The sequence below is a fragment of the Amia ocellicauda genome, chromosome 5, assembly GCF_036373705.1.
Source record: "Amia ocellicauda isolate fAmiCal2 chromosome 5, fAmiCal2.hap1, whole genome shotgun sequence".
In the NCBI taxonomy this organism is placed as follows: Eukaryota; Metazoa; Chordata; class Actinopteri; order Amiiformes; family Amiidae; genus Amia; species Amia ocellicauda.
The window spans coordinates 49,606,848-49,634,729 of NC_089854.1; the positions used below are offsets into that span (position 1 = coordinate 49,606,848).

General features: G+C 40.3%; 1 long non-coding RNA gene across 1 annotated transcript; it reads left to right on the plus strand.

Annotated features, from left to right (window-relative positions):
- Positions 1 to 10,185: 10,185 nt before the first annotated feature.
- On the plus strand, positions 10,186 to 25,469 carry LOC136750461 (uncharacterized). The gene is made up of 2 exons (XR_010816874.1): positions 10,186 to 10,289; positions 24,819 to 25,469. It is a non-coding gene; the product is annotated as an uncharacterized LOC136750461 (long non-coding RNA).
- The last annotated feature ends 2,413 nt before the right edge of the window (positions 25,470 to 27,882 follow it).

The following is a 27,882-nucleotide window of genomic DNA, read 5'->3' on the forward strand; positions in this document are numbered from 1 at the left end:
TGGTTTCTATTAAGACTGAAGTATGTAGCTGTTTAGTTGATGGTATTTTCAGTTACATTTAGCTTTTAGTTACAGAGAGTCCTGAATTTATTTATTTTTTTGTTTGTTTTGAATAGTTTGTTTGGACTGTGATTTTTGTTTCCCTGCTTGAACAACGCTTTACTTTGGAATAAACTTGTTCCCACAACTTTGTCTCTCCCCTATCAAGGAGCTGGGAGGGCTCCTTCACATTGATAATTAAGATAAATGAGGAATGTCAGTTGTAGTTAAAGACATTAGATGATTGCTAATTAATGATAGAAAAACTAAAACTCAATAAACCCATTCTTGCCAGCTAAGTGAATAACATTATTACCCATTGAATTCATTTGACATAAGGTATATCTGCTGCATGATCTCAGATTCACTACACCCTGATGAAGGCTTATTGGGCAAAACGTTGGTGGGTTTCTTGCCTAATTGAAATTAATTGATTTCATATTGTACTGATTTAAGTGTGTGCTGCTTTTTAGTTATTGTTAAAAACAAACAAGAACAATGCTAATGTCCTGTGAATGTCCTGATTATAACATCCTGCCATAACCAATAGGAAACCAAAAGGAGACATTTCATAAAGTCATGTGAATGTCCTGATTATAACATCCTGCCATAACCAATAGTAAACCATAAGGGGACATTTCATAAAGTCATGTGAATGTCCTGAATAAAACGTCCTGTAACAACAAAATGGGTGCCAATATAGAACGTTCCTAATGTCCTGTGAATGTCCTGATTATAACGTCCTGCCATAACCAATAGGGAACGAAAAGGGGACATTTCATAAAGTCCTGTGAATGTCAGGATTGTAATGTCATAACAGAAACCAAAATGGGACCAAACTGGAATGTTTCTAAATGTCATGCAATCAGAAAGTCCTGCTCTGACCACTTGGGGACCACAAGGGAATGTCTCCTTATGTCCTGTGCAGGACCGCTTTGTAACGTCAAATAAGGACCTAAAAAGGTCCTGTTTATAACATTCAGTATGTTTGCAGAACATTTTAAAAACATCCCAGAGAGAACGTTACTTCTGGGACCTAAATAGAACGTTCCCTAAAGTTCCCAGGACGTTTCCTGTTAGCTGGGTAGAAAGGTTAACATGTTTCATGCAAGCACAATCAATACCTATAGGCTATACATAAATCGTGTGGTTGTAAAAATAAATAAAAACATGATAACTTATTTTATACTACAACAGGATGTTTTATTTTGTTTATATGGATTATGTATAATACAAAAAACAAAAAATCAAAGCTAATGTGTGTCACTGTTGTATTCTAAAAAAAATCTAATATAATCTCAAAATGCATACAGTTTGAGTAAGTTATGGATCCCAGAGTGTTGTGGGCATATTCATAATTTACAAAACATATCAATGTATTTAAATGTTATGGTTCTTAAGAATAAGTTCTACCTGTTAGTTACAATCAGCTACATATAGGCTGCGACTATATTTCATACTGTACTTATATGATGACACATGGCTACACAGGACAGATTTAAGCAACACAAACTGGCACTTTTAATACTGTATTAAATTATCCCACAAAGAAATCAAAATGGGAAAAAGGATACTTTATGGTTAATAGTCATCGAGATCATGATACAGGGAGAAGTAATACATATTTGTTATTTTTGTGAATTTTTGCTCAAAAAAGAAAGGCAATAGATGAAACGACAGCAGATATCTGGAAATTCACTCTTTATTATTATTTTTATTTTTTAACAAATACCATATTGTTATGTAAGTTATGTAATTTGTTTTATAAATGTTTTCAGTATGTCCCAGTTTCTACATTTTAAAATCTGGTCACCTGAAGTGTTCATTTAAAAAAAAAAAAAAAAAAAAAAATATATATATATATAAAAAATCAGTACTGTGCAAAAGTTTTAGGCAGGTGTGAAAAAATGCTGTAAAGTAAAAATGCTTTCAAAAATATACATGTTAATAGATTATATTTATCAATGAACTTAATGCAAAGTGAGTGAACAGAAGAAAAATCTCAAATCAAATCCATATTTGGTGTGACCACCCTTTGCCTTCAAAACAGCATCAATTCTTCCAAGTACACTTGCACAAAGTCAGGGATTTTGTAGGCATTTAGTCAGGTGTATGATTAAACAATTACACCAAACAGGTGCTAATGATCATCAATTCAATATGTAGGTTGAAACACAATTATTAACTGAAACAGAAACAGCTGTGTAGGAGGAATAAAACTGGGTGAGGAACAGCCAAACTCTGCTAACAAGGTTTGCTGAAGACTGTTTACTGTCCAAAGTCGTACACCATGGCAAGACTGAGCACAGCAACAAGACACAAGGTAGTTATACTGCATCAGCAAGGTCTCTGCAAGGCAGAAATTTCAAGGCAGACGGGGGTTTCCAGATGTGCTGTCCAAGCTCTTTTGAAGAAGCACAAAGAAATGGGCAACGCTGAGCACCGTAGACGCAGTGGTCGGCCAAGGAAACTTACTGCAGCAGATGAATGACACATCATGCTTGCTTCCCTTCACAACTGGAAGATGTCCAGCAGTGCCATCAGCTCAGAATTGGCAGACAACAGTGGGACCCTGGTACACCCATTTACTGTCCGGAGAAGTCTGGTCAGAAGTGGCCAAAAAGCCATACCTCTGACATGGCAACAAGGCCAAGCAACTCAACTATGCACAAAAACAGAGGAACTGGGGTGCAGACAAATGGCAGCAGGTGCTCTGGACTGATGAGTATATTTGGCGGTACACGGATGAGTGTCTGCAGGCAACAGTGAAGCATGGTGGAGGTTCCTTGCAAGTTTGGTCCTGCATTTCTGCAAATTGAGTTGGGGATTTGGTCAGAGTTAATGGTCTCCTCAATGCTGAGAAGTACAGGCAGATACTTATCCACCATGCAATACCATCAGGGAGGCATCTGATTGGCCCTACATTTATTCTGCAGCATGACAACGACCCCAAACATACAACGACAGTCATTAAGAACAATCTTTAGCGTAAAGAAGAACAAGGAGTCCTGGAAGTGATGGTATGGCCCCCACAGAGCCCTGATCTCAACATCATCAAGTCTGTCTGTCTGGGATTACATGAAGAGAGAGAAGCAACTGAGGCTGCCTAAATCCACAGAAGAACTGTGGTTAGTTTTCCAAGATGTTTGGGCCAACCTACCTGCCGAGTTCCTTCAAAAACTCTGCAAGTGTACCTAGAAAAAGGGTTGTCACACCAAATATTGATTTTGATGTAGATTTTTCTTCTGTTCATTCAGTTTGCATTTTGTTAATTGATAAATATAATCTATTAACATGTCTATTTGTGAAAGCATTCTTTCTTTACAGCATTTTTTCACACCTGCCTAAAACTTTTGCACAGTACTGTGTGTGTGTATGTAATGTGTGTATATATATATATATATATATATATATATATATATATATATATACACACATTACTACCAGTCAAAACACCCCAGTTTTTACAATTTTTATTGAAGTGTAAGCAGTACAAGTCCAGTGAATAACCTGAAATGGTACAAAGGTAAGCGGTAAACTGCCAGAGGTTAAAGTTTAGGTTACCAAAAACTGAAAAATAATGTACTTTTCAGTTATGTTACTACACCATCTTAAGCATTATTTGGCAGTGTTATGTGCAGCTCCTGTGCATAGAAGTTACACTGTATTCCTACAATGCACACATTGTTTGAAAGCTTATTCTCTTGGCTAGCAACGAGTTTCATTCTCCTCTGATTTACAGTTTCCGTGTCACCCGCTGTCACTCAGAGCCCGGGGGGTAAACGCACAGTCCATAGCCTCACAGTGTTGGGCTGCCTGGTGTTGGCCCCCTCAATTTCCCCTCCTCCTGCTGCAACAAGTGTATTTTGTTTTTGTTTTTTTATATTATTATTTTTGAATTTCACCCAAGTTTCTGGTAAGGTGGTTGTGTTTTGACCCTAAGGGGATGTTCTTTAAATTGCAATCGGAGATCATTAATTTGAACTGTGACTTTAAGATGGAGCACATGTAGAATTTACCCAGTAATCCCTCAGTTGTCTTTTGTTAATACTGAAGTCACACTTCACACACTCTCTCTATTATTTTCTTTTTTTTAAATTTAAAATGCAATTCTACATGAAAAAAAAAACAGTTTGCAATATGTACTCATGATGTATTGTTAATCTCTCATTTGACTGTGTTGAAATGAGTAAAACGAAAGAATGTATTTTCCCGCTAAATTGTAAAGTACTATTGAGTGTGTAATGGTATTGCTTATGTGTAGTGGAGATAAGTAACGTTTTAGTGACATATTCTTATTTTATATAGGGAGAGAACATATGAGACCATCTGCATGTGCCAGTTTTCATTTTATTTTCTGCTAAAACAGGTATGTTTTCAGTATGTTTTTTTTTTTTTTTTTTTTTTTTAAAAAGGAAAATCGATAAGTCTTTGCTTGTGTCTGAGCATGTAGAGGAAAATTCAGACAGTAATTGGAATCATAAAATTGACGATTAATGTATTTGTGAATGTATGAATTGGAAAAGAGAAAAGAAACCTGTAATACCACTATACGATCTGACAAATACATTTTTTATTTTTTTATTTTCATTGACTGAACGGTTATGCTGAGTTAACGAAGGAAAAGTAATCCCCGAATTGTCTTTTGTTAATACTGAGGGGAGAGAACATGTGAGACCGTCTGCATGTGCCAGTTTTCATTTTATTTTCTGCTAAAACAGGCACAAATAAAGCCAGATTTAATCAACGAATCGATGTCCGTGTGGTGTGTGGAGCAGCATAGTGAAGGGTCCTGTAGCAGCTGCAGTGTCGCCTCTGCTACACTGGCTCCTTAATGCCAGATGCAGGTTCCAAGTTCTGCCATATAGGCTTCTTCACTAGATAACATGCCTGACAGGGTAAATTAGGACGGTAAGTTAGGGTAGGTGACCTACAACAAAGTTTCTGCAACCTACATGTGACCTACAACCCCCAGTTGACGATTCTGATTGGGACTGCTCTAGTACACCACTGCTTATACCCATGAATAACCTTAAAACGAAAAGTCATACAGGTACATTTTGTGGGGGCAAGTAAAATTTCAAGGCCCCTGAGTGTAGAATCAGCAGCATACTTTTTCTGTAGCCTGGATGTTGCGGGTCCTCTCTTCTTCCAGGGCCACAGACAATCTGCAAATCCCTGACTGCTTCTCCTTCACTGCTGAGAAGAGACTGAGAGACCGAGAGACTGCTCGGATGTCAGGACCACCATCAGGCTGCTCTTGACAATGCGGCTGCTCTCCTGCACCACCACCCTCTAGTAGATCCTGAGGTCCTTGTCCTGTGCCTGGCCTGCTAGGTAGTGACAGTTAGCCCTCTTGGCCTTCACCACCTCCTCCAGATGTTGCAGGCAGCCTTGACCTTCCTCAATGTCCTTGTGATGGACTAAAAATTCCCTGAAAGACGCACTGTTTAACATACTGTTTAAAGACGGTATAGGGCTAGTAAATTTATTTATACGAGAATAATAGAAAAACAACATGTGATCTGTACTTTTTGATTTAATGTTTGTAATGTAATGCAAGTGTGTACAATGGTACTAATGCATTATTCTGGTGAAGGGGAACTGGGAAAAGGGGGCCATACACAGATCTCCAGCGAGTGCATGCGCTGGTTTAATGTGTTGAGTCTTCCTAAAGTAATTACTGATCGTATACTGATTTGTAAACTACAGAAAGGAATATGCGATCTCTTCATTAGATTGTGGTATTAGTTATCCAGATTTGTTTATTTACATAGCAGTATGTTATATATGGGTAATTGTTGTTTTTAGTGTGTTCCACAGGGTCGATCTGTGTGTAGCTTGCACTGCTGGTGCGTGGGCTCCGACTACGCTGGCACGCACGCGGATTGCATTTGAGTTGAAGCTGTTTGAGCAGAGTGTCTGTGATGTTGTGGATTCTGGTGTTTTGGGACACTCCTTTCAGAGGAGGCAAGCATCCCTGCAACAGAAGAAAGCTGCTTGTGAGACAGTGGGAAAGCTCAAGCTACTTACATTTTGCAAAAGAAGAGAGAAATCCACCCATCTTTTTCCCAAATGTGAATTTAAAACAACAACTAATACACATTGCCAACCTGTAATACAGGGGTAGTCAGAAGGTGGACGGTGGGCCAAATCCAGACTGCTAGACACTTTTGAATGGACCACAAGAATAATTTTAACTAACTTTTAATTAACTAACTATCATGATTGATTTTTTTTTTTTTTTTTTAATGTATTGTTATAGACATTTGTTGCACTCAGTGCTTGTTATTGTGTGGAAGCTAGTAGCAGCCCTTCCCGGTTATTAGCCAATAGGATGTTACGTAGTAATATGAGATGTCCTATATAGAGCTCATGTTCACGTTAGTCAGTTAGTTGATTGCTTTCAAATTCCCAGTTCAGGCATCTCTATACATGGGTGGGGCGGGCATGGTGCCATAGCTTGTATTCACCTAGAAACTCCTACCTCAGCTGATGGCTGATGGCTGATTTCCAATCAAGAAGCATATTTCTAGCAGGTGCACAAATCAAGAGTTGTGCATGCTGCTCACCCATTTCAGTCAGCGCTCCAACAAAATAGATCTCTGTGATTGACAAGCACCAGAAACCGCATCTAGTTTGCCTGCATAATGTTGGTTGATATGGGATTTGTCAATGGTGATATGTGGTTGTGAAGCAAAGATATGTTTGAGTCAAAATCTGCCTGATTTCATGGAGATTTTGAGCTAAGTTTTTCGACTTCGAAATGACTCAGAATCGCACATTTCAGGTATCTTCTGGGGGAGGACCCCCAGATCCTCCGTCCTGAATTCCTCAATCCTCTTTTGCCCTCATTTTGCAACATTCATTTTGTGCAGAGGACAGTGGGATAAAGGGGGAAATCTAAAAAGGATTATCTATATGCCTACAATAATCCTTAACAAATTAAAACTATTAAAACTGGTCTGAAAGCATTTTAATATTTATATTTACATTAATTTAACAAAGTACAAAAATAAAATATTTACATAAATGTACTAAATATAAGCAACAGGGTATATTACTAATTCACAGAATTGTGTGTGTGTTGGAAAGGGGCATTTGTTGGTGTGATGTCTGGACCTTGACTATACCTTGTCAGATTGTATACAAGCCAGTCACTGACCAGGCATGGCTGCCGTGCAGGGGCATTGCAGCACTGCGCTTCCAGAATATATACAGTGGTAGTTTGCTTTTTATTCAGTTACAGCTATTAAGATATATTTTTAAAATGTTGTCTATTAAAGTAATTTCAGAACATTTTTCATAATTCATTATATTAATTTATTAATACAGGTGTAGGCGAGTGGGACCCTTTAAATTTGTGTGTCGACCTGTCACTTGGTCTGTGAACCATACTTTAATTTCCTTTATAGTGCTTATTGCGCATTACGCTATTTAAACCTTGGTAGCCATGTGGGTTGGAGACGCACAATGGAATTTGCAAGGAAGAGAGGCAACAGGGGACTTCAGAATCGATTCGTAGTCACTGAACTATGGTAGGAAAGGATCAGTCAGAGCATGTGATATTGGTATTAGAGGTCTTCACGGGTCCATCCGAACCCGAGGACCTGGGACCTGGGATATTTTAAACGGTCAGCCGGGTACAGGTCGGGTCGCATTCTTGTACTTCGGGTCCCGGGTCTGGTTAACATTGTGTGTAATACCCGAGTGACGCGAGGACTTTACCAATTGACGATTGGCTCTTTTATTTAGAAGGTGGGACTTATTCCGCCATATCGATGTTTGACAGATGACGTAAAACGAAGTTCATTATTGGCGTCGGCGTGATTTGAGATATCGTGGTTGGAGTTGGTTCGCTTTGAATCAAAAATCTATGGCAGACACGTCTCAGCACAGATGACAGCAGATTAGTAATGCTAACGTCAGCGGCCGTGGCACTGAACGAGCAGTCGTTTTTAAAGTTCAAAAGGGCAAACATGGAAGTTATTGTATTATGCAAGATAAAAAAAAAAAACTGCAAAGACACATTTGTCCTCCGCCACCGTGACAGCAAGTGGGCTTTTGAAGCTGAAAGGAGTGGATTATACATGTGCTTTCAATCAGCAAGAGAGGAGCAACATGGATGTTATTTTACCAACTTTCTTGGCAAGGAGGATGCATTGTATGCGTCACGGTCAGGTACAGGAGAGAAGCTACTAACGTTACATTAGGTAAGACACAAAGTTTTATTTTCACAACTTGTAAACTTCTTAATAGCGATTAGCTGTGGGACCTGTGCCCATCGGGTTCAATCGGGTCTGTGTGTCTCGACCAGGTCCGGGTCCAGATTTCAAATAATAGACGGGTCCGAGTCGGGTCCGGGTTGTACATTTATGGCACTTCTCAGTTCTGCATGGGTCCGGGTGCAAACTTTCAAATAATAGACGGGTCCGGGTCGGGTCCGTGTAGCACATTTCCGGGTCTCTTCGGGTTCGGGCACACATTTTTGGACCCGTGAAGACCTCTAATTGATATTGAGCGCACTCACTTTTTCTCCCTTATAAAGAAATATTTGACTGCAAAATATAAAACAAAAGAAAAAGTCCAGTCTCTATCAGTCTCTGGCTGGTATCTCCAGGAGCCCTCTTCCCACACTCTCGAAATTGCATCCAGTCATTTTGTACTTTTGTAACAAATGTCCTGTTTTCCGCTTCTTAATTTTCTTTCCTTCAATAACAAGAGTAATGCAGCATGGGTAGTAGAGGAGAGTGTATAACAGCAACTATAGCTTCAAACTAGTGTTCTGGGATACTGCATTTGGCTATCTTGATATGATACTCTGCTAATTAGTATAACACCTGTTTTCAATTGGGACTGGAAGGTGGAGTTAAAAGCGACTGGAAGAAACAGGAGAGTGGAGAGCCATGGGAGAGTGTGGAGAGAACGGAGAACAATTTGGGGTGCAGAGGAAGGCAGTGTGGCCGGGCAGCAGTGGGGTTGAGGAACTCTAGTAAGCTAGAGAGAGCCAAAGCGCCGAATGCAGCTGCTGTGCTCTGTGTTCCCATCTCCTGCAGGTAAGGCACCCACCCCCCAGGGGTTAACTGGAGCCAGGGGTTAACTGGAGCCAGGCTCGGCAGCCTCCATGGTCAGAGGAAAAAGTTTGCAATACGTTTTAGCTTAAAATATATTTAGCCAAAATGAAACTATACTTGCTGTGCACTCTACCGATACGGTGTGCTCCAAGGTGTGCGCGCGTGTGCTTTTGTAGTCACGCACTTGCTTGAACTGCACACAAGCACAATTCTCTCCCTTGATGATACTAGGCTGCATCGAGCAAAGTAACATTAGAGACTGCTTGTGAAACTCCAGGCTAGTGATGATACCAGCTAGCACATTTATCAAAATAAATGACTAGATTAAGTTTGAAGTCATATCGATCGATTTAACACTTTAGCCTGGCTAAGGAGGATGTCGAAAGTTAGGTACAGTAAATTGTCATCTTACATTTGTGCTACACCAGAACAGTGAAGCGGCAGCGAGAGGAGGCGGCAGACAGATTATTTCCAAATACAGAGGTCTCTTGTTAAAGTTGTTAGCTAACAAAAAATTAATCACTACTGTCCCACATTTAGCAGGGTTTTAGCAGACATGGTTAATATCAGTTCTCCCAAAATTGGGACATGTATTAATAACTATTAATTTATAGGGAAACGATTTGTGATAGAGACGTGCGTTTTTTTTTATTTGCGTAGCTGAGATTTGGATAAAGAGAAACATGCTGTTTGTTTACATCATGTCTTTCCTGTTGTTTGCAATCCAATGCGCAACATGGGGATGGTATTCACCAATGGAAAGGATCTGTCATCAGCCCTTTCCAGTGAACCAGCTCTGGATGGATCTGGATAAGCTGGTTTTCAACTTTTGCAATTTGCCTTGCATGTCTTTGCTGCTGTGTTGTATGAAACTGCTCTTTTATAAGTATGAATGTTGGTTATTTTGTGGTGTGTGTGTGGAATGGAGATGTAACCCACCTGCAGTTTCGCTACTAAAAAAAAAAAGCAGGCGATATCACTTTAAGTTACTTTCAGGCACGCATTACGTCACATTGCAGCAACCTAATGGTTTATGGCAGTGCTACCTATATGAGTGTTACACCATCTCGTGTGTAGGAGCACATGTAAGTCATTGCAAAGTAAAGTGAAGTCCAGTAGCGGGTGCAGTCTCTTTCTCCTTTTCCTTTTATACCTGAATAATTACTTCATTAATAGGTAAGAAAGTATACAATTTGCATGTTATATAGAAAATGCTAAATATAAATCTGTATGTATATATCATTGGTGCTGGAATTGTTTATATAGTTAAATACTGTAGTAATCTCAGTCTAGGAATGTGTTTTCTCTGCATGAAGATATTGCTGTGTGTTTTTATGTGAACTTAAGAGTACTTTTTTTTTGTAAATGCATATATGAGTGATACACCATCTCATCTATAGGAGCACATGTAAGTCGTTGGAAAGTAAAGTGCAGTAGTGGGTGCAGTCAGAGAAAATTACTCTCAATTATCTCTGTGTTTCTCCTTTTACTTTTTTATTTAAATTCAATTCAGTATATGAGAAATGGAAAACCCAAGTTAAGGATGCTCGTACAAAACTGAAACAGGTGTGCTCTGAGAGTGACTTGTATGACATGATGGATGTGGTTGAGAAGCTTGAGTCTGAATTAAAAGAGTTATACAACAACATACGGCTCCAAACTGCACCAAGCCAAGAAATTCGGAGAAAAATTAATGCAAGCGTAGCTGTGACAGCAGATTTATTGGGATTAATGAGAGTGCGCCTGATTGAAGGAGAAGAGCCACCGCTCCAACTGTCTCTCAGAGTCCCCAAGTATTTCAGTCAAGAGAGCAGAGACAGCCGCACAGCTGGCTGCAAAGAAAGCTGAATTTGAAAGGGAAGCTGCCATTGATGCACAACATCCACAACTGAAAAAGTTTGAAAGTCAAAGAGACATTGAGGTCATTGAAGCAAAGCTCAGAGTGTATACTGAAGAAGATATTCAGTTTCTGCAGGTCTTAAAGGAAAGAATCCATCAGAACGAGTGTGGCCACCTTGAGATGACACTTCTATTCAAAAGGATGTCCTTACCTCCCTGACAATAAAAAGCTTGCTTTGGTCCACCTGAAGCACCTTAGAAAGAAACTGGACAGAGATCCTAAATTCAAGGATGATTATGTGAGATTCATAGAAGGTGTCTTTAAAGATGGCGATGCAGAGAGAGCAGACAAGCAACCAGAATCAGGAAGTGTGTGGTACATCCCACATCAAGGCGTTTATCACCCGAGGAAGCCAGATAAGATCAGGGTAGTTTTTGACTGTTCTACAAAGTATGAAGGCACTGCCTTGAACGACCATCTGCTAGCAGGACCTGATCTTACAAATGGGCTGACTGGAATGCTCTGTCGATTCCGTAAACATCCCATTGCTGTCATGTGTGATGTGGAAAAAATGTTCCACAGGTTCCACGTCAGCAAGGAAGATAGAGATTATCTACGGTTCCTGTGGTGGAAAAATGGAGATACAGAGTCCGAGCCCAGGGAATATCGTATTAAGGTTCACCTCTTTGGAGCATCTTCATCTCCAGGCTGCACCAATTATGGCTTGAAGCATTTTGCCAGCCAAAATGAGAGAGAGTACCCTTCAGCAGCTAACTTAATCAGAAAGCACTTCTATGTAGACGATGGCCTCATAAGCCTGGAATCGATTGATGGGGCAGTCAAGCTGGTGAAAGAAACCCAAGCACTGTGTGCTAAAGGAAAGTTACACCTTCATAAATACATCTCCAACAGTCGAGAGGTACTGGAGTCTATCGGTGTCACTGGACTTGTTGTTGAGATGAAGAACATGGATCTCAACCACGACGATCTCCCAGTACAGAGAGTGCTAGGAATAAGATGGAATGTGGAGGGTGATGTCTTCTCCTTCAAGGTCTCACTTGATGAGAAACCAGCTACACGACATGGAATCCTCTCAATTGTGGCTTCAGTGTATGATCCATTAGGATTCTTGGCCCCATTCATCCTACCAGGAAAGAGGGTGCTGCAAGAAATGTGTCAGAGAGGCATTGGTTGGGATGAACCACTACCCAGTGAGTTGAAGCCAAGGTGGGAGAGCTGGGTGAATGATTTAAGAAACCTTGACAAGATTCAGATCCCAAGATGCTTCACACCAGAAAACATTGGAAAGGTCCTGAGAGTGGAACTGCATCACTTTTCAGATGCTAGCAGTCAAGGCTACGGTCAGTGCTCCTACATCAGATTGGTGGGAGAAGATAATGTGCACTGCACCTTGATCATGGGCAAAGCAAGAGTCGCTCCTACAAAAATAGTCACCATACCAAGATTAGAGTTCACTGCAGCAGTAATCTCTGGTGCTATGAGCAGTATGCTAAAGGAGGAGCTAGAGCTCAAGATTGACAGAGAATATTTCTGGACAGATTCACAAGTAGTCCTTGGGTATATCAATAACGAAGCCAGAAGGTTCCATGTCCTTGTCACAAACCGTGTCCAGAGAATCCGAGAAACCTCTGACCCAGAACAGTGGTTCTACGTCGACACAGAACAGAACCCTGCTGATCACGCCTCAAGGGGCCTCAATGTAGCAGATCTAATCAAGTCAAATTGGCTCACAGGACCCAAGTTCCTATGGGAGAGCGAAGTAGTTACAAACCAAGGAACTTCAGAGCTGCTGGTGGGAGACCCTGAGGTCAAGGCAACCCAAGTTCTGAAAACTGATGCTGCAAAGCAAGTGGATTTTCAAGCGAGACTGGCAAGGTTCTCAAAATGGACCACAGCAGTGAACGTCATTGCTCGGATTCAACAATTAGCTAAGAAGATTAAGAAGACAGAATCCTTAAATGTTGAGGAAAGAAGGAGGGCTACTCTCACTCTCATCAATCTTGCACAGAAAGATGCCTTTGAAAAGGAGTTGCACATACTCAGCCAGAAATCTGGAAGGCTGCCTTGTAACCACCTACTGTATCAGCTTGACCCATTCCTCCAAGATGGTATAATGAGAGTGGGAGGACGACTGAGTAGAGCATCTGCACCGCTTGATCTGAGACACCAAATAATCCTTCCAAAAGATGGTGTTGTATCATGCCTCATCCTCGCACACCATCATGAGAAAACACAACATCAAGGCAGAGGACAAACCCTAAATGAACTTCGGGCCAATGGTTACTGGATTATTGGTGGCAGTAAGGCAGCAGCCCAGTACATAAGGCAGTGTGTCCCCTGTAGGAGAGCCCGCACACCACCAGAGGAACAACGCATGGGTGATTTACCCAGCGACCACATTGACCCCTCCCCACCGTTCACATAGTGCGGTATGGACTGTTTTGATCCCTTTCATACCAAGCAAGGCCGCAAGGAAAACAAAAGATATGGGCTCCTTTTCACATGTCTATGCTGCAGAGCGGTTCACATAGAGATGTTGGAAGACATGACGACCGATGCATTCATCAATGCTTTATGGTGTTTCATAGCCATCCGTGGAGCCGTTAGACATATCAGATCAGATCAGGGATCCAACTTTGTTGGAGCAAGAAATGAAATAGAAAGAGCCCTCAAGGAAGTGGACAAAGAAAGAGTGGCTACATACTTAGCAGATAAGCAGTCTGACTTCTGCATGAATGTGCCAGGATCAAGTCATGCTGGAGACATATGGGACCGACAGATCAGAACAGTGAGGAGTGTGCTTAGCTCTGTCCTTGCTCACAGTGCTGGAAGATTGGATGACACTTCTTTAAGGACTTTTTTTCTACAAAGCCATGTCCATTGTAAACAACTGTCCCCTTACTATTGATAGTATCAGTGACCCCACAAGTATGGAGCCACTAACAGCAAATCATCTGCTCAACATGAAATCTTCTGTTCCGCTGCCCCCACCAGGTAATTTTTTAAAGGAAGACTTGTATGCCAAAAAGTGGTGGAGACGGGTGCAATATCTGTCTGAGCAATTTTGGAACAGGTGGAGGAAAGAATACCTTGCCAATATCACTCTTAGGCAACGTAGGCATGCTCCAAGGCGCAATGTGCAAGTTGCCGATATTGTTATTGTCAAGGAAGAAGAGCTCCCTCGTAATGAATGGAAACTTGCCAGGGTTAAATTTATGATGAGGAATGAGTTGTTTAGTGCAAATCACATGACTATTACCCGGAAGTTGGAGGAAGCGCGGAGAAGCGAGAGAATGGCGGGTGAAAACAGCTAACTTTTATGCTCCCATCTGTTATTCTACAGCTGGTCTACCAGGCGAACAGGGTAATCATTACCATTAGCAAGTTACCTTTGTAAAGCACTATTAAGCTTTGTTATAAGTAATTGTGAGACGCTGTATATTTCTGTATAAGAAATGAGAGACAGAGTAACCTGTATGAATGTGTTTTTTTAGCTTTGTGCTTGAAACTGTTTGTCTATCTTCTAGTTTTCACGGTGTTCCATGATACTTCAGGGAAGAATAAATGTGAATGTGGATATCAGTAAGAAGCGTGGACTCTTTTATGACCAGCGTAGTTACAAAGTACAAGGCATGAAACATTACAAATTCAAATTTACATTAAACAGAGCAATTCAAATGAGAAGGAGCGGGCTCTGGAGGAAGGAGAGTGGAGAGGAGGCAGAGTTAGTCCTCTGGCACCGGAGGGGGGGCAAAGAGGGAGGAGAAGGTGGAGTAGAGTTTGCGGGGGTTGTTGATGGTGGATTCAAAGAGTGATTGTAAGTAAGACTTCTTGGCTGAGGTGAGTGAGGAGGAGAATGTAGACAGTAGAGAGCGGTAGAGTTCAAGCGCAGCTGGGAGTTTGGTCCTTTTCCACTTCTGTTCAGCTGCACGCAGACTAGTTCAGGTTGAGCGGAGAACAGCAGAGATCCAAGGCTGAGTAGGGGAGGGACGGGCAGGATGAGATGTGAGAGGACAGAGAGAAACAAGGGAGGAGGTGAGGGAGGAGAACAAAGAGGAGGTAGCACAGTTGACAGATAGATGGGAAAAACAGTCAATGGAAGGTAACAGAGTGAGAGCATTGGAAGCAAGGGTGGAGGGGGAGATGGAGCAGAGACTGCAGCAGGATATGACAGCGGGAGTGGGAGGGAGGGAGGGGAAGGAAAGGGAGAAGGAGATGAAGTGGTGGTCTGAGATGTCCACGGGTGTCACGGAGAGTGTTGAAAGGGAGCAGCCTCTAGAGAAGATGAGGTCTAGCTGGTGGCCTGCCCTGTGAGTGGGGGGAGATGGGGAGAGATAGAAGTTAAAGGAGTGAAGGAGAGGAAGAAATCTGGCACAGTGGGAGGGATTGGAGAGGAGGATGTTGAAGTCTCCCAAGAGGATGGTAGGTGAGGACAGTTGAAGTCATCCAGGATATACCTGAATAATTACTTCATTAATAGGAGCACATGAGCACATCTTCTAAGAAGATCTTGTCGAAGAAGAGCTGCAGACATTCAATTTACAAAGGGAGGCTTCCTTTCTTTTCGGATCAGCGTCTACATTAAATCCACAGCTTATTTTTTTGTCAACGTGTCGGGACCAACCTGTTATTCTCTTCAAGTAAGACAGAACCATATTAGTTTTATTTCCGTTTGACATTTTATTTTATTTGGTTGTGCACAACATCCATTATATGCTGCTGCAATATGTTTAAAAAAAATCTTTGCAAATAAAAAATAAAAAACAAGAAAAGCACATGTACATAAGTATTCACAGCCTTTGCTCAATTCATTGTTGAAGCACCTTTGGCACCAATTACAGCCTCAAGCCTTTTTGAGTATGATGCTACATACTCAAAGGCTTTCCAGTGACTAGATGTTGGAACATTGCTGCAGGGATTTGCTTCCATTCAGCCACAAGAGCATCAGTGAGGTTGGGCACTGATGTTGGGTGATTAGGCCTGTCTCACAGTCGGCATTCAATTCATCCCAAAGGTGTTCAATGGGGTTGAGGTCAGGGCTCTGCAGGCCAGACAATTTCTTCCACACCAATCTTGACAATCCATTTCTGCATGGACCTCGCTTTGTGCATGGCAGCATTGTCATGCTGAAACAGGAAAGGGCGTTCCCCAAACTGCTGCCACAAAGTTGAAAGCACAAAATCATCTAGAATGCCATTGTATGCTGTATAGTTAAGATCTCCCTTCAGTGGAACTGCGGCCTAGCCCGAACCATGAAAACCATTGTTCTACCTCCACCAATCTTTACAGTTAGCTTTTACTTTCCAGGATGTATGACCTCACTTACTGTACTTACCTGTGTAAATTGAATAATAATAATATGCATTGGGCAGGTTGCATTCTCCTAGCATCCGCCAAACCCAGATTCGTCAGTCGGACAAGCATGATTCATCACTCCAGTGAACAACTTTTCACTGCTCCAGAGTCCGTATATGAAAATAAAGTATATAATGCACTATTTGTTTTGGTGCTGAACCTACATCTGTCAGGCTGCCTTTTGCTACTTGAAAGTTGTTTTATGCACAGCTCACGAATCCAGTGAATAATAAACATTGCTACACTACACAAGGATACACTGAACTGGTATCGTAATTGTACTATTTTTTGTAATTACAAGTGGGAAACTCTGGATTCTGGATGATACATGACACACGATATGTGATATACTGCATGACCTTTCACCTTTCAGTATATTGTGTATAATTGATTAGGACAAGGAAAGAGAAAGTGGCAGATGAATGTAGTACATTGAAAATACACACTGCCAAATATTGCTATGGTAAATGTGAATGTAGCCTATAACATGAAAGCATAAAACTTCTACCCAATGTGTTTCCTTTCTTGTTCCTGCTTCATTGAAAGGAAAGAAAAACAGGTTTCTATGTGCTTTTTAAAAAACATTAGCAGCAACAGAATAATCTTTTGTTTCTTTGGTCTCTGATTTTCATATTTCAGTAAAATTTTTCTGACGTCCAATTAAAATGGACTGAATTCTTATTTCAGCTGATTGATTGAGCAGGGAAGTATGTATCCGAAACACACTGCCATTACACAAAGAAAGAAAGTAGAGTAGTTCGAGGAGTGTCTTGCCAATGAGGTTCGACAGTACAACAACTAAAAATATGTTAACATATGTTACAATATATTGTCCCATCATCCTGTAACATATAATATCTTGTAATACACTACAATACATTCTAAAATATATAAATTATTGCTGTGTTTGTATATTGATATGTTTTACAAAACATAAAATTCAAGTAACAATAATCTTTATTGGCATGACTAGAGTCCTCTACAATACAACACAGTATGTACAATACACAGAGTAATACAATAAAATCATAATATAAACAGGGATGTGAAAATACAAACAAATATGGAATTAAGTAATATATATCAATATATAAGAAATATATGATCAAATCATCTAAATATAGTTTTTATATTGTATTTTGTGGGAAATATATTAAAGCATCTTGTAATATACTTTAAAAAATGTAAATTGCAGTTTTTGTATGTTGTGAAATACATTAAGATATTTTTAAAATCTAAAAATGTGAATTATGGCCACTTTTATATATAGAAATACATAATACTTTTTTTTCAAAACTTCTAAATACTTTGTTAACATACTATTAAATATAAAACATACACCCTCATTGTCCTTTAAACCATTTCACTCCCAATGAATAAATTAAAACCCTTCTCATGTACCAGATTTTGAAAATAATTATAATGTTTTAACACCTGAAATTACTTTAAAAATGTAAATATGATTAATGAAATACAAAAAAAAAATGTTTTACCAAAATGGGTTTTTCATTAACCCTTTATGCTACTGTGTACATGTCCATATTCAAGAGAGAAAAACTATATTTTGTTAGAACAAATAAAACAATGCAAATGTGATATACATACCTATAAATATCTTTAAACAATTTAGAGATCTTGCAAATTACTTCCTATTCATTTAGAGATAGCTCTTAATCATTTCGAGATATCTTAAAATTACTTCCTGTTCATTTAGAGATATCTGCAAATAATTTCAAGATATCTTCAAATGACTTCATGTATTTTGGCTGAGAGTATCCTTTCCTGTTTCCTCATTCAGTTACATAGAAATTAATTAACAAGTTCCAACAGGAAGTGATTTGCAGATATCTCTAAATGATTTGCAGATATCTCTAAATGATTTGCAGAAATGTCTGAGTTATTTAAAGATATTTCTAAATCATTTAAAGATATCTGAAAATAATTTAGAGATATATTTAAATGTACTTTCAAATGAGATATTGTTAAATTATTTGCAGATATCTTTAAATGATTTAGAGATATTTCAAAATATTTGAAGATATATTTAAATGAATTAAAGATATCTCTAAATGATAATTTGGCTTGCCATATATTCAGCACTGTTTATTGAATGTATCTCATCACAGCACTGTATAGCTTTTGCTAAAAACTACATAAACTACAACTTAACATGTACAACTTACAATAAAATGAGCAATAATAATATAAAACTATTATATATTTGTAAAAGCTGAATGGATTTCTGCAATAGACAGAAGACATCTAAATGACATGCGAATGTATAAAAACGGCACATGATCGCTCTATGCCCTTAGGCAATTAACAATGAAATAACACTGTTTCTAGTTGAAGGTCTGGTGTCCTCCCTCACCTTCTTCAGCTGGTAACAAAGCTCATTGAATATTCCGTTGAGTTGTTTCCTTGTTTAGTGCCCAGACATTTTTCTTTTGTTGCTTCTGTGAAAATAAATTAGTAAGGAGAGAATTACATTCTTAAAATAGGGTTCACGGTGACTAATCAATGGGGGGGTGAATAAAAAATAATGTATGTGATGTTTACACAAATCAAGTATTGACACTTGCACTAGACACATCAAAACTATGCTTTTTACATGGATTTGGTTCACAGAAAAGTCACTAGGGAGGTAAAACAAAAAACGAGAAAATAATAATAATAATGTTTGATAGACATGTAATCTTCATCAGAATATATCTGTTATTGAACGATTGGTCACCTGTACAACTTCCTTATCATTTGAAGTGCAAACCAAAAACAGTCCCAAGTTACACATAAATAGAAAACACCGGATTTAATTTCTCATACCTGTTTGAAGTCATTGGCATATTGTTTACAAACGAGAGGAGGCCATTCGACCCATCGTGTTTGTTTGGTGTCCATTTGTAACTAAGTGATCCAAGGATACTATCCAGTCTATTTTGAAATGTTCCCAAATTTTCAGCTTCAACCACATCACTGGGTAGTTTGTTCCAGATTGTGACAACTCTCTGTGTGAAGAAGTGTCTCTTGTTTTCTGTCTTGAATGCCTTCCATTTGTGTCTACGGGTCTGTGTGTCCCTGCTGATCTTGAATAGCTCCTCTGGTTTGATGTGGTCGATGCCTTTCATGATTTTGAAGAGTTGAATCAACTCCCCACATAGTCTCCTATGTTCCAAGGTGAAGTCTGCGGTCCTCATCCGACTCATGTGGAGGTGGGTGAAATAATTCGAGGACGATAGGTTGATTTATGTGAAAAGCCAAACAATCTTGGGTAGGAGGGTCGGGTTGGTCCTCAGTGTGACTCTATCATTGTTTCCTTAGAAGATCAAACAGGCTTTATCCACAGACAAGGCATGAATTTAACTAATTGTCCTTGCTAAAGTTATTGCTAAAAGGAAGACAACCTTAAGTGAGAGAAAGCCACAAGAGTTCCGTTGTGGAAATGGGCTCAAAAGGGGCTTCACTAAGCCTGTGAAGCACTAGTTCCAAGTCCGAGGCCAGAATTGTGCCTTTCAATGGTGGTCTCAACCATCTTACACCCTTCAGGAATTGAGTTGCCAATAAGTGGGCTCCTGGGGAAACAGTGACAATCTTAACATGACATGCCAAAATAGCAACCAGATAGACCTTCAGAGTGGATGTGATTTCCCTTCCTCCAGCAGCTGTTGTAGAAAGCACAGGATTTTAGTCATGGGACACTGGATCCACATGTCTGGCCAGGCACCAGTTCTGGAAGACAGACTATTTATATGTGTATTGAGCTCTGGTAGAAGGGACTCTGGACAATTGTAGCATCTCTATTACACTGTCTGGCAGACCATGTGAAATTAGGTGGAGTCTTTCAGGGGCCAAACTGTAGATGTAGTACTCCTGTTAAGGATGATATTAAATTAATACACGTTCAAGCGATGCTTCTTCACCGATGCTTTATCATGAATGAATCTCAACATAAATGAATACAAATGATGTACATTAACACATGTGCATAGTGTCAACACAACTTTGAATTACATGCTGTTCATGTAAACACTTTCACAATTTCATTCATGCCATGTATGTAAATAAGTTCACTCGACTACATAGCCTACTCATGACGTCATATACATACTCATACTATCAGTGAATCAGCACGAAATAAACCCACAACACAGAATGAATGAATGAATAAAGGAAAACATGAAACACATACAATTACACTACATATATACTGTCTGTAATTCAGTCATCTCATTCACCAGCATGCACGCTAATCGTGGCACACTTGCTAACCATGTGTTCAGCACCGATCGTTAACATTAAACAGAGTTTACAGACATAACACTCATACACATCTCGTAAAACAATCAATATAGAAAACAGTCTTTCTTATAAAGCGATTAGAACAATGATGGTGTGCATTTTGTACATTTTATACCTGTTAAGGATGATATTAAATTAATACACATTCAAGCGATGCTTCTTCACCGATGCTTTATCATGAATGAAGCATATCGCGAGAACTCCCTCTACAAATGTACGCAAGGACACGCACATGCACGTATAACCAATCACACACATCTATCAGCTACAATAATACATAATGTATTAATTTGAAACATTAACGCTTATTATAGAACCAAAAATATTTGTAATAAGCATTTTGATGAAAACAGTAATGATAATAATTATATAAATCTAACATAAATCTGTAAAGAATCCCTTAAGCAGAAACACATGAAAACACAGAAATACATAAGAAAACTGTGACAGTGCTAATAATCATGCAACATATCACAGGGAGAAAAATATAAAGGAATAAAATCTATCAAGGAATAATAAACTGTTATAATGAGAATTATCCAGTGTAAGGAGAATACCACAAGGAGTGTCAGCATACCACATAGACGCCAGGTATAAGAACCACAGGGAATCTCAGGGTTACCGGCGTTGGCCAGGCTTTATTGCGGGATTTGTGGGTTAGCACAATTGGCTTTCTTTGCCAACAGTCCACACAAAAAAGGGGAAACCAAGAGAAACACAAACAGAAGGAAACAACAAAACAAATGGTGCTCTGGGCAGTTGTAAGGCACAAGCGTCAGTCTTCCTTTGCATTGAACAGCTACTACTCGAGGAAGGAGAGAGAGACATTAATTAGCTGAAGCACAGCTGGTGCTGACATCACAATCGCCTGTTTGCGAGGCAGCGGACAATACGGCTGCAGTACATGAGCACCTAATTAGTGCGCGTCAGCAGCAGCCATGCAGTGACAGACAGCGTCCTGTCACACAATCCCACAACTGCAGCTGTGCTGGGTTGGGGTGCCACAGGAGTCCGTCCGCTTGACTCAGCAAGTCCTTGTGTAGTGGAAGCTGCTAGGGTTCTCTGCCGAGCATCTGTGCCATTGCTGTGAGCCATAACTGTCTCGGCCACTGGTGGGAGATCAGAAGGAATTGGGCTCCTTCCTGGCAAATCCTCTCCAGTGTCAATGGAAGAAGTGGCAGTAGGGGGAAGGCATATAGCAGTTCCTGAGGCGATGGGTGAGTGAAAGCGTCCACACCCAGGGGACCCCTATCTGCTTTCAGTGAGAACCCCAGGGGGCACTGAGTAATTTCCTGAGTAGCAAAGAGGTAGACTTGAGCTCACCCCAGCTTCTCCCAGATTTGCTCCACCACTTGAGGATGCGATCTCCATTCTGAGCTGTTGGGGCTTTCAGAGAGAGGAGATCCGCCACTGTGTTGGACTCACCTGGCAGGTGTATTGCCCTGATCGATCAGAGATTTGCCCAGGCCCACAGGAGATGTCGCATGATGCAGTCCTGGGGAGCGTATGCCCCCCTGGTGGTTGATGTAAGCTACCACAGTCATGTTGTCTGTCCGAACTTGCTTGTTCGTCAGGGTGTGCTGAATGTGATGCTGTGCTAGTGACACTGCTTGTAGCTCCTGTGCATTGATGTGGGTGGATGACCAGAGACAGCTCCACATCCCTTGTACACCAACCCCATTCCAGACTGCACCCCACCCGAGGCATAAATTGTGTGTAAATTATAGTTGTGCCACCAGACTAGTGTCCTCCTGCACGCTGGAGTCACGGTCAGTCGGCCCAGATGCTGTCCAGCATCGTCTACTGGCTGTTCATCAGTGCAGTTATCTCAGCCATCTGGCACCTGAGATTCCACTGGAAGCTCTCCTCTCCTTCCCTCTGCTGGGGGGATAGTGTCTCTCTCCTCCTTCTCGGAGGGGAGCAACAATGATTGTGGTGGGGAGAGGTGTGGCGAAGGCAGGTGCATCTTGGGGAGCGTGTGCATCCTCTGCAGAGATCTGGCCCACCTTTCCGCAGGGGAAACCTTCCAGCCGATCTTCCTCGACTTCCACGATCAGCCGCTGATACCCTAGAGGAGGCTGAGGAGTTCCCTACCCTCCTACACCTCATCCTCCTCCTGAAGGCTGCACCCTCTCCTCTGAGTGCTTGCAGTGTGTGGTCCTTCCCCAGGTACCTTACGCACAGCTCATGTCTGTCATCGGACAGGAGCTTGGCTTCGCACCGTGTGCAGCGGTGGAAGGCTCCCTTAGCTCACATCCTGGTGGATGTGAGGAGCTCAATCCTGATGTCCTCCTCTCGTTGCCCTTCCAGGAATCAGATTCGGCAGGACAACCTCACCCAACTCCTTACTGCAGATCCTGTCCAAGGAGTCTGTGTGTTCTCCCCTGCCCGTTGGTGTTGTGGGTATCATGTCAAGGGGGGTCAACGTGGAGGGGGTCAATAAACAGATGTCCTGTTGACATCGACGTTGGGGGGTCAAATGGAGCTTTCAGTAGGGAGGGAAGCGTGATACGTGGATCGAGTCTTTTGAGAGACATTCTGCCTTCCCGAAGACTTCGATGGGGAGGAGGTGCAATCCAAAGATCAAGTCTCAGTGAGACACTCTCCTGTATATCCCAGAGTCCGCTTCTGATCCTTGGATCCGTCAAAACAGGCTCCAATCAACAGAATCTCTGAAAAGGTACAGAAAGAGGTCATTAATCACACAGATCTCTGTAGTGGGACTGAAGCCAGCTCTATAAGCAAGACTACTGCTGTACAACACTTACCTCATTGGAGAAGAATGCTTATTTGCAGAATCCCAAAAGATTGGAATAATCACACTGAGCACAATTCTCCAGATAATTTGCATCGTAAGGCTAGAACTAGCCATTTCACACAGGTGAAAGAAGGAATGGCAGGTTACATCTGGCAGGAGGAGACTTTTCACAGACCCCGGGGGCGGGATGTCCTCCTGCTAGCAGCAGTTGTCACATGATTGGCAAGTCAGAAGGCTCTTCCCATTTAGTAATGGTCTTTTGATTTGAAAGAGAATCAAACATAATGCTATTATGTACATTACTACTACTGTGTGCCAATATGAACGTGTCTAGCTCCTACTGCAGTGCTGTGTAGCTGCAATATCCTTAGCGATTTATGTAAGTAATCTATTCATTAGCTTACTTACTCAGAAAGTGAGTTTAATTTTATCTTTTGAAAATAGAGTGCTTACATGGTGCATCTGACAAAGCAAATGGATGATTTATTTATTTATTTTACTCATGCGTTGTTATTAAATTCAGTGCATATTTGGATGCCCTATTATTATTATAGTTATTATTAATAATGTACTGTTATTGATTTTTTACATTTAGTTTGGCTGAATTCGATTAATGATCCACTCTAACTGGATATCAATGAGTTCAATATCTTTGCTTACAAGTCTTACATTTGCTCAAGTTGCCTGAACTGTGTAATTGAAACGAAATGGAATTATAATTAAAAGAAGCTGTGTAAAAGCTTTATTAATCGCCTTACAATTGTTCTTTCAACTCTGATACCATTTCAGGAAAAACAGATTATATATATATATATATATATATATATATATAATCACTTCACACTCATTTCACTCACTTCACCCATTTTTGCCTGGTTGGAACTTCTAAGACACATATGTGTTTAATATGGACATTATAAGGAGTACAGGTATGTGACACCCATACAATTAAACTAGACAACCTGTACTATAATATTCTGCATATTTGATCATGATTAGACAAACTATATTACATTACTACCAAGCTTTTTCACAAAAAAAAGGCATTTTTTAAAATTTTGACTATATTGGTTTGTGTGCATACTATATTGGTTTCTGTGTGTAATATATCGGTACCATATCGGTTATTCATGTGACTCTGAGCAGGGCAGGACTAGAGGGATAATGTTGCTGTGTGCTGGACTGGAGCTGATCTCCAAAATAGTGCAAAAAAAAGTTATCATGATCCTTTTTATTCCATTATTTTGCGCTTTGCAAAGCTGTTTTTTTGTGTGGCGCAGACCTACAAATATAGCAGGAATCATAAATAATTTCAGCCACTCAACCTATATTGCACCATGCATACAATTAAAGGGTGAATGGTGCAGAATGGATTACACCATGCAAAACTGGGTTTTGAATATGCCAAGTAATGTGCATTTTTGTGTAATTGCAGGTTTGAAGGGAATGTCCTACACGGAGAGACTGAGGGAACTGAACCTTTTCACCCTGGAACAGAGACTATGTGGGGACTTGATTCAGCTCTTCAAAATCATGAATGGCATCGACCACATCAAACCAGAGGAGCTTTTCCAGATCAGCAGGGACACACAGACCTGGGGACACAAATGGAAATTGGGCTTCAAGGCATTCAAGACAGAAAACAGGAGACACTGCTTCACACAGAGAGTTTTCACAATCTGGAACAAACTCCCCAGCAATGTGGTTGAAGCTGAAAATTTGGGTCAAAATAGACTGCATAGGATCCTTGGATCACCTAGTTATTAATGGACACCAAATGAGCACGATGGGTCAAATGGCCTCCTCTCGTTTGTAAACTTTTTTATGTTCAAATAGCCATTTGGGACACGCATGCCCCACTGTGTGGTGCGCAGACCCTATGAATATTGGGCGTATATCTTTGGCAGAAGGGTTATTGTATGACCCAACTTTATCTGGATAACAAAGCAGTCTTGTTAAAACGATGTTAATAACTAGACGTTGCATGCAACTTTTAAGGCTTCCATGCTGTATCAGTAGGTTTCATATTTTAGCAGGCATTTGTAGTTTAAATGCATGTGTTATTAAATGTGTAATTTTCAATTTCAATCCAATGTAGTATACATTTGAGGTTTTCAATCTTTTGTAATTTGTAGTGCATATTTCAGTGTCACTGGACAATAATATTAATTTCTTGTATGCATGCATCAATTATGTAAGGTACCATTGTATTTTACACTTAATTCCAGCATATATGTGAAGTTTTCATTCAAGATGTAGAATGCAATTTCCAAACTTGTCCACATGATGGAGGCAGGGTCTACATAAGGAATGTCATGATGTGGCTGAAATTTTGTTGGTGTAGAGCAGCCATGTTTTATATCCTATCAGCTTCATCAACATTGATAGATCTTTGTACTAGTGTTGCCCACTGAAAATGTAAGGACATTAGGTCATTCGGTTCTGTAGATATTCACTACTGGATGTGACATAGCCTTAAGCATCATGGCCACCGTGCTGTGTCCCCGTTGGTGACAAAACTCACCACAATCAAGCCTTTATCGTACCAGAGTAGTAGCCGTTTTCATATTCGCACACGGATTCATGTTAATTCCAACATTGTGGCTTAACCGTATACCCCAGAAGCATCATTTTCTAGTTGTATGTTCAAGGTATAGACTTAAACATATGTGCAGAGTTTCATGTGTGTACTGCATTCCAGGAAATGTGTAAGTTGTCTGAAGCGGCGCGTATGTTTTTCTTTCATTGGCCCACAGCACCCATGTTTTTCACTGGGGCAACTCGCCTTTAACAACCTTGATAGTCCTCTGTACTACTGTCATGCATACCAATTTGTGGCACAGTGGGTATACATGGGATGGAGTAGAAGGCACCAAAGCTTGAATCAGAAAACGCAGCATGGCGGACAATGTGTGAGACCGAGCAACTTCTGATGAACAAGCGTAGTAGTGGGGCATAAGGTATGCATGTGTATGAAGTGGCATATGCATGTGTCCGTTGGTTTTGGAGAAGAAGATTTTTGTAGCATTTCACAATTTCGCCATTAATCGCAACATGGCGGCAGCACCATGTGACCGACACGTGTAGTTTCCCTGTGTTTGTAGGTATAAGTGGTGTCTACAACACTTGCGAATTTTGTGAGTTTTAATGTATGTATGAGCATTTTAGGGGCATTAGAAGTTTTGGCGGAAGGAAAAATAAATAAATAATAATAATAATAAAAATCCTAACAGAAACAATAGAAACTTCGTGCATGGAAGCCTAACTAGAAGTTGCACGCAACTTTTAAGGCTTCCATGTTGTATCAGTAGGTTTCAGATTTGAGCAGGCATTTGTAGTTTAAATGCATGTGTTATTAAATGTGTAATTTTCAATTCTAATCCAATGTAGTATAGATTTGAGGTTTTCAATATTTTGTCACTTGAGTGTGTATTTCAATGTCTGTGAAGTATAATGTTAATTTCCTGATTGCATGCATCAATTTTGTAAGGTACCATTGTATTTTTCACTTAATTCTAGCATATATGTGAAGTTTTCATTGTGTCATTCAAGATGCAGAATGCAATTCCCAAGTTTGGCCACATGATGGAGGTAGAGGTCTACATAATGAATGTCATGATGTGACTGACATGTGAAGCTCTCATTTTGGTTGGTGTACAACAGACAGGTCTTGTGTCCTGTCAGCTTGGCTTCATCAACTTTGACAGACGTTTAATCACTGACAGTTTAAGTACATTAGGCTATAGTTCTGAAGATATTTGCTGTCATAAGTGACATATTGTAACATAATTTGGTGAGGTTTTGAATTTTGCTGATAGGTTTTCTGGGGTCACTTTCATGCTTTTATAAATACGTGTATTTTGCATTCGTCATTTTCTTGTGGCTGCCATATTGTTGAATGCAGTCACTTGTCTCTTGCAGATGTGATAGATAGCAATGTCTATCTAATACATGCAAAGTTTCAGGGCACTGGGCTTTAGAGTTCCGGAATAGTAGCTGTTTTCATTTTCATACGCAGACACATGTTAAATCCAACATTGTGGCTTAACCATGTACCTCACAAACTTAATTATCAGGTTTTATGTTCAATGCACAGACATAGACATAGGTGCTGAGTTTCATGTGGGTACTGCATTGGAGTGTAGAGGTAATGTGATACTTGTCTGAAGCGACGCATACGTTTTATTTCATTGGTCCACAGCACCCATGTTTTTCACTGGGGCAACTCGCCTTTAACAACCTTGGTAGTACTCTGTACTAGTGTCATGCATAGCAATTTGTGGCACAATGGGAATTGTAGTTTTGGAGTAGAAGGCAAAAGAGCTTGAATTAGAAATGCAACATGGTCGACAAAGCATGCGTCCGAGCGACTTCTGATGAACAAGCGTAATAGTGGGGCATAAGGTATACATGAGTATGAAGTGGCATATGCATCTGCCATTTGGTTTTGGAGATGAAGATTTCCGTAGGATTTCAATTTTTTTCACAATACGCATTAC